Here is an 11,977-nt window from a genome sequence, read left to right as displayed (position 1 = left end):
TATCAGTAATTGCGAGTACTCTCAGATCTGTACTTGTTTATTTGTGGGATGTATAAGTACCCTGCCACGTCCACGCTCACTCTGTGTTTTTGAAAGATGTATTTCTATTTGTATCCATCTGATGAGTTAAGCCTGTTTCAACTGATTTTTATAGTTTGTTCTTATGATGTACTGTTACACCACTGTCCCAGGTTAGGGGAGGGTTGGCGCCTACAAACTAGTTTAATCCCGCCACATTCTGTATGTGTCTGTCTCAAGTCAGGAGCCGGTAATCAAGTTCAGTGGTTGTCGTTTGTTGCTGTGTAACATATTTGTTTTTCGTTCATTATTTTGTGCATAAATTGGGCCGTTAGTTTTCTCGTTTGAATTGTTTTACATTTGTCATTTGTATGGGCTTAGTTCAATGTTCAAGACCGTACGGTGACCTACAGTTGTTAATTTCTGTGTCATTTGATCTCTTGTGGAGAGTTGTCTCATTGGCAATCATACCACTTCTTATTTGATATTGTATGGAGATAACCATTGTTTTCAAATACATTCCTTCTTTATTTTAAAAAGATCAAGATATTGATATATATGGTCCTATAAGGTATGCGCTTTTATTAAGTTAGAAAACATGCGTCTCTCGAACATGTATCTATTTGTGTTGTAATTCATTTATCCCAAACGCCAACCAGAGAACGTTGATTTGCCATGCTGGTTGTTGTTAATGATGCCATCTCCAACCAAGGAACCGTGGTTACGAACAAATACATTATCGCCCCTTGTAACGTCCACTACGACTGTATTACTTACTGAACCATCGTCTCCATTTTTAGCCCGAAGAAAGGATGAACCAAAAACTGTGTCGTTGATCACAAGCTCGATGGAATGCTCGGCTGTATACATACGGATAACCCAGACAAATACATACGTACTACTTTTAGGAACTGTAAATATACCGGTTGCTTTATTGTAGCCGTCGCCATGGTTCGATATTTTCGTATCGAATATCAGCGTTTGACGAACACCTAGAGACTGAACAACAGTCGACATGCGAGCATGGAACGCAATAACTTCTGACTGTTTTCTTTGAAAATTAATGTTGACATTACAAGAACCTGAAATATAAGATGGTAGTTTTGAATGAAATACTGATACGATACTAAAGTACTATGTGTCGTTCTTCTTCATCACTTCGATCAGTAAATAATGTGTTTGTCCATCAGTACAACTGATAATCAAGTTGTGGTTAAAATCAATCTTGAATTTACCACTACGACTATCTGAAATAACAACGCCATAGAACTTTTAAAGTAAATTGTTGCACAATCAATACAATATAACTCAAGAATCACCTTTGGCAATATAATGGTGCAGCAAGGTACAAACAACGATTTTGCATATAAAAAAAAAAAAAACCAAACAAACAAACAAACAAACATTGAAACAAACAAAAAAAACCAACAAAACAACAACAAAACATCGGAATGGTCAAAGAGAGGCGAAAGATATTAAAGGGATAATCAAACTCATAAGTCAAAAACAGACTGAGCAAGACGAACCCCATAAGAAACATGGTGTGATCTCGGGTGTTCCCGGACGAGTAAGCAGATCCTGCTCTCCATGTGGCCCCCGTCGTGTTGCTCATGTAAGTACAAACAACGTGATCCAATATGATCATAATCTGGGGTTAATAAAGTATACCGAACGAAGATATCCGACCGTGCAAGACCCTCATGGGTAGGCAATGTCGTTAAAAATCTCCCTCGTCGTCTCGAACGAAGATAAAGTCTTTACTTCCCAAACCTACCCAGTATATGTTAACTAGGTGTGACTTCCAATAACCAAGAAATAAGTGGGGCTACTGGAATAACAGGATCTGTCCATGCACGCATAGACGACTCAATCTTAGTTAAAATTCAATTTACTGATACATGTATCAGATGATGGTCACGTCACAATAAATGGTCATATGTCGTAGAAATATTTCCCTAGATGCTTGGGATTTGTTCACAGATTTTTATCCTTACATGTCTTTGGCCACTGAGCAATACGACGCGTAGTCGCCAGTCAAATGGCAGGAGTTGCATGTCCTGCTTGTTCTTTCACGCCAACGGATTGCATATTCAGTTTTTTCGTTAGTTCTTCATGATTGATCATCTTTACATGTATACTTTGTGTTCAAGTTTTCATTTAACCACTGTGTTTTTTTTGGGGGGACAGATATATCTGTTCCAGACTATATATGTATTTTGACTTTACAGGTATGACCATATGTGCATCATACTCATATGGTTGGACCATATGAGTATATAAAATTGCTTGGTAATTAACAAGTCGGACCATTTGAGTATGTATTCCATATATGCCTAAAAAAATAAGCAAAGATTTGTGAAATTTCTAACCTCTCTCGTGGAAACACACAGGTCGTTCTCCAAACCAAAAATGGAACCAGTTACTAACTGAAATTCTTTATCCTTGACATATTTACCGTATTTGACTCGCCGTTGTTAAAATAGCTAGTTCGATAATTTCAAATTAATATTTCTGTCTATTCTATGATTACAATAACTAATAAATACTGTCTGTTTTAATCACTCAAATTGCCATATACTGACTGTTTTTAGATTGATATTTCATAGTACGTTTTTCTTTATTCAAATTTACGTGCTAATTTTCGTCTAGCGATACATTATATTAATATAAGGCTTGGCAATTATATTAAAGGTATCATATATTTTATCCAGTGTTTTATTTTTGTATTGTTCGCTATTCTCTTTTCAATGTATTTAAGTGACTTATCTCAGATTTTGAAATAATGATTTATAGCAAAGATGTCTTTAAAATGTTTCTTCCTGGTTCGTTGTTACTCAATGTTTTATTTTCAGTTCTATTGACTTACCATCATCCACTGTTCATTCATCTCCAGAAGCTAGACAGCAAATCGCCATTACCAAAATGCTTGACACCAACATTTTGTTTTCCTCTCACCCTTTTCTTATGATATATCTTGGGTGAATGTATATAACTAATACATAAAATTATTGCGTTGCTTGTTAATTTACCGGTAATGATTGCATCCGATCACATACTTGTACTTTTGTTAGGTCAAAAAGGGTAGATTGGGGGAAAATTCGGGATTTTTTTTTCGATTTTATTTATGAGTGTGCCAAGCAAGCGTGTTTAACAATGGAAGACAGATGAACTCCGACTGTTTTTTTTTTAATTCATTTTCATTTTCTTTACTTTCTTTCACATTTGTTTATCTATTTATTGATATGCTTTGCTTTTTAATGGTTGTGTTTACTGTGTGTTTTTTTGTGTGCACGAGTTGAATCTCTCGTGAACGGCACAATTTAAACGCCAACGTTGTTACTTCTATCTTCTATATATATTTTACATGAATGAATCATGCTGTACCGATTTCGGACGAAATTTTCAATATAGCGATCATCAAGTATACTGATATCAGAGACATATAAAATTTAGTATATATGTCTCTGCTGATATTTACTCTTATCTCTGGTACTATGGTAACTGAACCAAATTCAATATTTATAATATTTTAAAAGACTTGAGAATGCACAACACTCAGACAGGATCATAAACCGGCTTCCCTTGTAAGATGGCAATGTTCGCGTAGTCGCATCCTATGCTTGGCGTGTACATTTTACAACCAGTATGATTTGATAGAATGTGTTCTAATGAAGCGGACTTCCATGAATATTACCTTTGCATTTGCTTTAACAGGTTGAAATTCAGTTATCACAGACAGATGCATTCATTTTTTACAATCGTTATGAGCATCTTTTTAACTGTATATAGTATATGCTGCTCGAAATAATTATTTTTATATAGTAGATGGTATTTCTCAACCTTTCTTCTGCTTTAATGTCCAACATCCAACATTGCCGGCATCGGAAAAATGTCGATTTATATAGTTTTGCCGGTCTTCATTCAGATTTTCAGTAAATACATGATATAGGAATAGAAAGAAATATAGAAACAAACACTTCTACTTCTACTTCTACCGGTTAGTGACCACAGTCATCATGTTGACTATTCTGTCACTTTTGGGTGTGCGCAAATATAATTTTGATTAAAGTAACAAACAAAAAAAAGGTGCTATACAAATATTTAACAGTGGGGATTAAAAACAAGGGCTTTTGATTTATTTGTTTGTCAGGAGCCTCTTGAACGATTCAAGGCTGCTGACAGATGTAACTGAGGAGGGTAAGGCATTCCAATTCCTGATGGTCCTCGGGTAGAATGACTCTTTCCTTGTTGTCGTGTTACATTGTGGGATCTGAAAAGAGTTTGTGCCCATATTTCTTGAGATCCTGTCCGGTGGAACGAGTTTGTGGCTTGCTGCAACGTTGACCTCCTGATTGTTGATCTTATACAGCATTGATAGTCCTGCGCTTCTCCTTCTATCTTCAAGTGGTGCCCACTTTAGTTGTTCCAACATATCAGTAACGGATGATCTGTTACTGTACCGGTTTGTTACATATCTGGCCGATCTCCTTTGTACCATTTCTAACTTGTGTTTATCTTTTTGGAGGTATGGATCCCATAGAGAGCTGGCATACTCGACTGTTGGTCTAACGAGGGAGATATAGGCCTTTTCTTTGATATCGCTGTTAGAGATATTGAGGTTTCTTTTGAGAAATCCGATGGTTTTATTTGCCTTGGCACAGATGTTTCCGATATGTTTTTCCCATTTAAGGTCTGATGTTATAGTTACTCCTAAGCATTTTGCAGATGTTACGTGCTCCAAAGTGTGGCTATGTAAACGATAATCCTTTATAATAGGTGTTCTGTTCTTTGTTACTGATAATACCTGACATTTATCTGGATGGAATTGCATCATCCATTTTTCTTCCCAGACAGCCAACTTGTCTAAATCTTCCTGGAGGGTATTATCATCTGATGTTACTGTGATGTATACAATGGTGTCATCTGCAAATAGCCTCACAGTTGATTTAATATTTTCTGGCATGTCGTTTATATAGAAGAGGAAGAGGCTGGGTCCTAGCACAGATCCTTGTGGTACCCCAGACTCTACTTCAATGGAGTCAGATGTTTCCCCTTCTATTAGTGTAACCAGGTTGTTTTGGTCGTATAATAAAATAAACACCTCAGGATCAATGGATTCGTTTTATTGTGTAATATAAGAAATGACCCTGCAATACAAATACAAATAATAAATACAAAGAAAGATAACTCTATTCATTCTAGGTGACAATACCTAAAATACAATACTCAAATACTTCCTACTGGACAACTATGGTTTTCCATGTTATTTACTTTCAAATCTATTTACATAGAATGTTAATCATGAGAAATATTGTTCTCATCATAAATTACACATCTTAACATTTAACATATTGGTATTCTACCAAATATTCTTCTGATAGTCATTTATGGGTCATTCCATTCAAATTACTAACAACATTGAATTAGTACACATAAAGCAAAGCGTACAGTAACATAACACAATAAGCTTATTAAAACAAATATTATAGCCATGCTCAAGACAAATGTTAAGCACAAAAACACACATATAAACAGAATACACAACCTACCATGTATGAGGTACATAGGTCCTGTATTTACAATATGGAATCTTCTACATGATATACGAACAGTATGGTTCAAATATCTGTAATAAAAATATTATCATAACTATTTGTGTTTATAGTTTACGTATCAAATTATCAAATCATTTAATAGTTTAAAATATGTCTTAACATACAAATTACTATTTTATATCTTTACTATTACTTCTTTTCACTAAACTGAGTAATTCATATAATTTTACTGTTTATGGCTTAAATACTTACAAAATGATTTGTTTGACTGTGTCAATTTAGTTAAACTCATTTAAACAATATTTAATATACTTTTATATGTTTTAATCTATTTTATACACCTTTTACTCTGAAATCATTCATTCTGACCATTCATACCAAATCATCTATACAATCTATTCATATCAGTATTTTAGTATGAATGTGACATATTAAGTAGAGAAAACTGACCTGATAATGGAATCAAAGATGTCCACAAATATAAATATATCAAAGCAAACAACACACAACTATACAATTCAAAGTATGAGTAAATTCTGACCTAACAATAGAATTTCCCTCCAAAATGACCATATGACTAAATTAGCCAATTATCACAAAGAAGAAAAAGTTTCACAATACAAACTAGTAAAACCCAGAGAGTAAACAAATAACCAATATATCAAAACTCACTGAGCCATGTAAAAAATCATACAATGAACATAACCAGTGGAGCATGACTAGAAACTAACTCACTAAATACTTAGAATTAAAAATATTACACTCATCAAATATATAGTATCACAATATCAAAGTATAATACAAAAGTAAAAATATCCAAATTAACACACTACCACATTAGTACTCGTTTGGGTTCTCTCAGATAGGTAGCTTTTAATCCAGTCGTTTGTTTTTCCTCTTATTCCATAGTGTTGAAGTTTGTGTGCTAGTAGACTATGGCCGACCTTGTCAAATGCCTTCGAAAAATCCATGATTAGGCAGTCTGTTTGTTGGCCACTATAAAGGTTTTTGGTGATGTCGTCGATGAATTCTATCAGCTGGGTTTCACATGATAGTTTCTTCCGAAATCCATGTTGAAGGTCATACAGGATGTTGTTTTTATCTGCATGGCACATGATATGGCTGGTTACTATGTGCTCCATTATCTTACAACATATACAGGTTAATGATATTGGTCTGTAGTTGATTGGTTCAAACTTTTTCCCTTTTTTGAAAACTGGCTGACAAACGTTTGCTGTTTTCCATAATGATGGTACCACTCCTGTGTCATATGATCTCTGAAAGACAAGTTGGAGTATTGGAGCTATTTCATTGGCTAGTTCTTTAATGATCATAGGTGAGATGTTATCTTGGCCCGCAGCTTTATGGGGGTTTAAACCATTTAGTAGTTTCTTAATTCCATCTTGTGTGATGGTAATATCAGGTGCTGTGGGGTATTGGCCAGACATGTTGCATCTTTCCTTAAATTCTGTGTTACTGAGGTCATTTTTACTTGAAAATGCTTCTTGGAACTGTGCATTTAAGATGTTGGCTTTGTCAGTTGAGTCGTCGTGTAGTAGGCCTGCTGATTTAAGCGGTGGTATGCTACTCCCATCTGACCGTTTATGCTTAATGTACGTCCAGAATCTTTTCATGCAGTTAGTACCTCTGTCCGACTCACTACTTGGTGTAATAAGAAATCTCTAAAAATCTGTCTTCTTTAAAAAAAAATGTATAAATAAGCAAAACGTGCATATCAAAATTGTTAATTTTGTATTTACCGCGACTGCAGGTTCTCTTATCACGTGACCAAAGTTTCCCGAGAAACAATGCTGTTGTTTACAATATGGCGGACCCCAGGCGGCACGAGTAAACAAGATTAGTAAGATAAATTTCAATGGTAAGAACTAATTAATTGAGAATGTCAATCAAAGAAAGCATTCCTATTTCACCTAGAATGACAATACACCAAATCAAGCCTTATAAAGATTTACATTTGATAACTTGACAGGGGGAGGCCCATTCGGTATTTCTTTTAATGACTAACGTTAAAAATTATTCGCAGGATCGAACATAAAAAGATAAATCATTACGATGTTGAATGATAATTTGGATCTCCTGTAGTTGGTGATCGCAATACTGGTATACTAGTATTGTGCACAATACTGGTATAAAAATTTTGTACCAGTATTGTATTCCAGTATTGTACCAGCAGTCAGAGCTCAGACATAAATAAGTCTAAATCTGCTTTTGACTCATAGAGGTCTAAGTTTGAAGGTCTCAAGATTTTCCCCCTTTAATTTAAGACAAATTATGACTTCAATAAGTCAATTAGTGTTAAGCAAGAAATATTTGACCTAAATTAAAGAGTTGCAAATATTGACTCCTACAAGTCAATAAGTTACCAAAATTGGCCAACTTCAAGACCCATGCATATTTATAAAAAGGTCATGCATCTACATGAAATTATGACAACATTGAAAGACAATGCTTTGTCTTCTAAGGAAAAATATTCATGAGAGTCTAAAAAATTGGAGATAATGTTTATTTACTTTACAATGCAACCATCTGTAATCACACAAAATGAGGAAAATATTCTATGTTAAGTAAAAATGTTCAATTAGATAATTAAATATAGATAGCTCAGGTCATTGTGAACTCTCACAGGTTTATGATGTCATAGGTGGTGCACTTTGGCCACTAATTAAAATTAAGTCTTTTCATAAACACAAATAGACCTAAACAAGTCTGTCATTTTCTGACTTAAATAAGTCTGAAAATGAAAGTACATTTTTATAATAAATACATTTTTTGACTTATGTAAGTCAAAAACAAAAATCGACTTGTTTATGTCTGAGCTCTGTCTGACCAGTATTGTGTTTTTTTAAAATAAACAATACATATAGGTAATTAATCTTTTATTAAAGGTGTCACATATATATGAATAATGATATTAACACATGACATGACAATTTTATATGGAATGATTGTATGTTTAACTGATGATGCCATTGATGGTACACTGTAATTGTAATCAAAGAAAGTTTTAAATCTTCTGATGTTTTTTTCTTAAGGGAACCGTACTGTCTCAGCATTTTAACAAACTCTTTACTTTCTTCTATGTTTTCTTCCAGCTCGCTCTTTCCAAGACTCAATAGTATATTTTAGTGAATTTTATATTGACATTAATTCTGTTATAGCTTCTGTATCATCAGCATTGGTATTGTTTATTTCTTCTTCAGATGGCATTTCTGCAACCCCCACTTCCTATATTGATATTTAGGTATTCAGTCTGTGGACTTTCTCTTACGCTTACTAGATTACAACGGCTTGTTTAGATAGCACCTGCACGGCTCTCTTACTGTAGGAGTGCTTGTCTAGTATTAGTATTTGAGTATTTGTACCAGTAGATATATCTGCTACAAATGGTATTGCCCATGTTTATGAATCAACTGCTTTAACTACCCTTAACATTCATGTAGACAAACTAGTTAATTTGATTATAATCAGGTTCCCCTATTAAGCAACTTTTTATGTTTAATGGATATTGATATCTTTTATAATGTTTATTGTGAAAGATTAATAAGAAAATAAAGACAAATAAATGCATATAATATTAGTATACATGTATTAAAATATCTGTAAAAAATATACGATGGCATACATGTAAATGCAATGCTGAATTTACAGTGTTATAGTGTAATAATTTGCTTGAATTTATTAAATAATAACTCAGATAATAAAGCTTTGATTTAATTTTATCTAAATTGAATTAAATAAAATATAGAAATATGATAAAATTATAAGCAATTATTTATATAATTAACAATTGTTTGAATAAGATGAGTTAATTACAATAATCTTTTGTTTATTTGTATAAGTATAGTAATTATTTTTAACTGGTTGTTAATTGATTTCACAATTATCCTCTATAATCTTTTTGAGTTCATTTAATCTCCCTTTGATCTTCAATATCTAATTTTGCTTAAAATTCATTTTTCATTATACACCTTAAAGTATAGTGAACAATACAACTACAATACTGGTATATCAGTAATGTACCAGTATTGCTGTTTTTTAAAAAAAAAGGTTACAATACTGGTACAAAATTTTTATACCAGTATTGTGGACAATACTGGTATACCAGTATTGCGATCACCAACTACAGGAGATCCGATAATTTCGTCTGATTATATAACATTAAGTCAACTAAATGCACAAACTGTAAAACGAACAAGTATCCATAATATTGTAGGAAACTACTGTAGTCAAGACTGCGACCTACCCTTCCCAAGTTGGTACATAACTTACATGTATCAAAATAATCTAGATTACATTCTCAATGTGATAAAAAAAAAAAAAATAGTGGAAGCAGGTTAAGGTGAACCATATCGCATTATAAGCTTGACTCGATGTCAATCAGCATAAATCAGACAATTATTTTTACATGATTAATCATTAAGTATCAATATATATGTTTCTGGATTAATGAAATAAAATGAATTATACTTACAAGTAAGAAATAAAGTTCAATCATTTTACATGGTCTTTATTGATTTGTCTTTACATTTGTACGAAACGGTTACGCAATATGCTGACTTATGAAAATAAGTTCAAGAAATATCTAAATGAACTGTTAAACAAGAAATCAACTGCATAACTCACATGAACTTTGGTCATTGAACCCTCTTTCTTTTCTTTTTTAAAATTTGTTTTTGTGTTTTTATCAGATTAAAATTTCTTAAATAGTTCAAATTGGTTTTAGTTATCTAATGTGTTCTTGCTCCTACTTGTACGATCTTACAAAGGGATGGACATGAAATTGTAAGGTTGCTGCACTGATACATGATGTCATTGTCTATTATTTTTGAGTATCAGGTTCTGTCTTAATATGATCTACAAAATATTAGGCAGTAAGATTAAAGGAAAAATGTACTTATTGCTGATGAACAAATGTATGCCCTACATTTATTTTTTTTAATTACATGTAATATAGAGTGTCCATGTTACCATCCAGTGTTACCAAATTTTTTCAGTAAAATAATGGTAAGTCTTAGATTCATCTGAAAGCTGATCATATATATAAGATTTTAATCAGGTAAAATAAAAAAAAAATGGGGGATTTCAATTTTCCTACCAATTTGACAGCCTATTATCTTTGCTTACCAAAAATTCAAAATAATTTTTATTGACACCAATTTTCCTTACCAATTTGACAACCTATTATCTTTGCTTACCAAAAATTCAAAATAGTTTTTATTGACACCAATTTGACAACCTATTATCTTTGCTTACCAACAATTCAAAATAGTTTTTATTGACACCGATTTTCCTTACCAATTTGACAACCTATTACATGTATATATCTTTGCTTACCAAAAATTCAAAATAGTTTTTATTGACACCAATTTTCCTTACCAATTTGACAACCTATTATCTTTGCTTACCAAAAATTCAAAATAGTTTTTATTGACACCAATTTTCCTTACCAATTTGACAACCTATTATCTTTCCTTACCAAAAATTCAAAATAGTTTTTATTGACAATCATATAAAAAGCATCCTGTGTCAACTCACAATTCCTTAATCAATTTGCTTTCGTTATAAATAATATTACTGTAAAAAGCAGGATGTGAAAATTAGATTTGAAAGATGGCTTAATATTGAATCAAAATGCATGAAATGGAAAAATTAAAAGAGTTGTCTTATTTGATTTTCATTTGATTCAATGAGTAGTTTTTGTTTTGTGGCTGCATGTATGTTTTTATAATTATGTTGCTGTGAACATTCTTGAAGTATATAGATGTTTATGTTCATCTTGGGAAATTCATCAAATTTTTGGGAAAGATCATGCCTTGGAAAATTTTTACCAATGCCTAACAAAAAAGTACATGTACATGTAGCCATAGGTGTCTTTTTGATTTCTTCCTTGCGAAAAGAAGGGCAGTAAATGTGCATGTACATGTAGGGTACTCTTTTTAATAATTTATTGTAAAAAGTGCCAATTAAATCTTGAGGGTACATGTATGCATTTTTAGAAATTACTTGAACATTTTTTACTATAAAAGTCTACTTAGTATTGTTAGTGCATGACCGGTTTATTAGTCCCCTACCGACGAAGTCGAAGGGGACTTTAGGTTTGCACTCTGTCCGTCTGTCTGTCTGTCTGTCCATCCGTCAGTTTGGCAAATCAGTTTTCCACACTTTTTTTTCTTCATGCTTGAAGATATTGATTTGATATTTGGTGTATTGTTTTATCATGACCAGTTACAGATCAAGTTCGAATTTTGTTCCCGTCTGATGATTTTGTGCAGAGTAGTGGTCTTTTGACTTAGAAAATTCACTTAAATAATCAGTTTTCAACACTTTTTTTTCGTCATGCTTGGAGACATTGACTTGATATTTGTTATATAGTTTACACCATG

General features: G+C 32.7%; 1 protein-coding gene, 1 long non-coding RNA gene and 1 pseudogene across 2 annotated transcripts in view; 1 reads left to right on the top strand and 2 right to left on the bottom strand.

The window, feature by feature from the left end:
• Positions 1-528: 528 nt before the first annotated feature.
• Positions 529-3,035, bottom strand: LOC127719655 (complement C1q-like protein 4; annotated as a pseudogene).
• Positions 3,036-5,120: 2,085 nt separating this feature from the next.
• On the bottom strand, positions 5,121-6,404 carry LOC127719699 (uncharacterized). The gene is made up of 2 exons (XR_007990458.1): positions 5,568-6,404; positions 5,121-5,165 (listed from the first exon to the last, which is right to left on the bottom strand). It is a non-coding gene; the product is annotated as an uncharacterized LOC127719699 (long non-coding RNA).
• A 965-nt stretch (positions 6,405-7,369) lies between these two features.
• Positions 7,370-11,977, top strand: part of LOC127719525 (uncharacterized) — a 125,118-nt gene continuing 120,510 nt past the window's right edge. Inside the window, exon 1 of the mRNA XM_052225766.1 lies at positions 7,370-7,452. The gene's annotated coding sequence lies outside the window, so the exon portion shown is untranslated. The remainder of the gene's footprint in view (positions 7,453-11,977) is intronic.

The sequence above is a fragment of the Mytilus californianus genome, unplaced genomic scaffold, assembly GCF_021869535.1.
Source record: "Mytilus californianus isolate M0D057914Y unplaced genomic scaffold, xbMytCali1.0.p SCAF_1, whole genome shotgun sequence".
NCBI classification, from domain to species: Eukaryota; Metazoa; Mollusca; class Bivalvia; order Mytilida; family Mytilidae; genus Mytilus; species Mytilus californianus.
The sequence above is the reverse complement of the archived record's forward strand: the minus strand, read 5'-3'. Positions and strand labels throughout refer to the sequence as shown.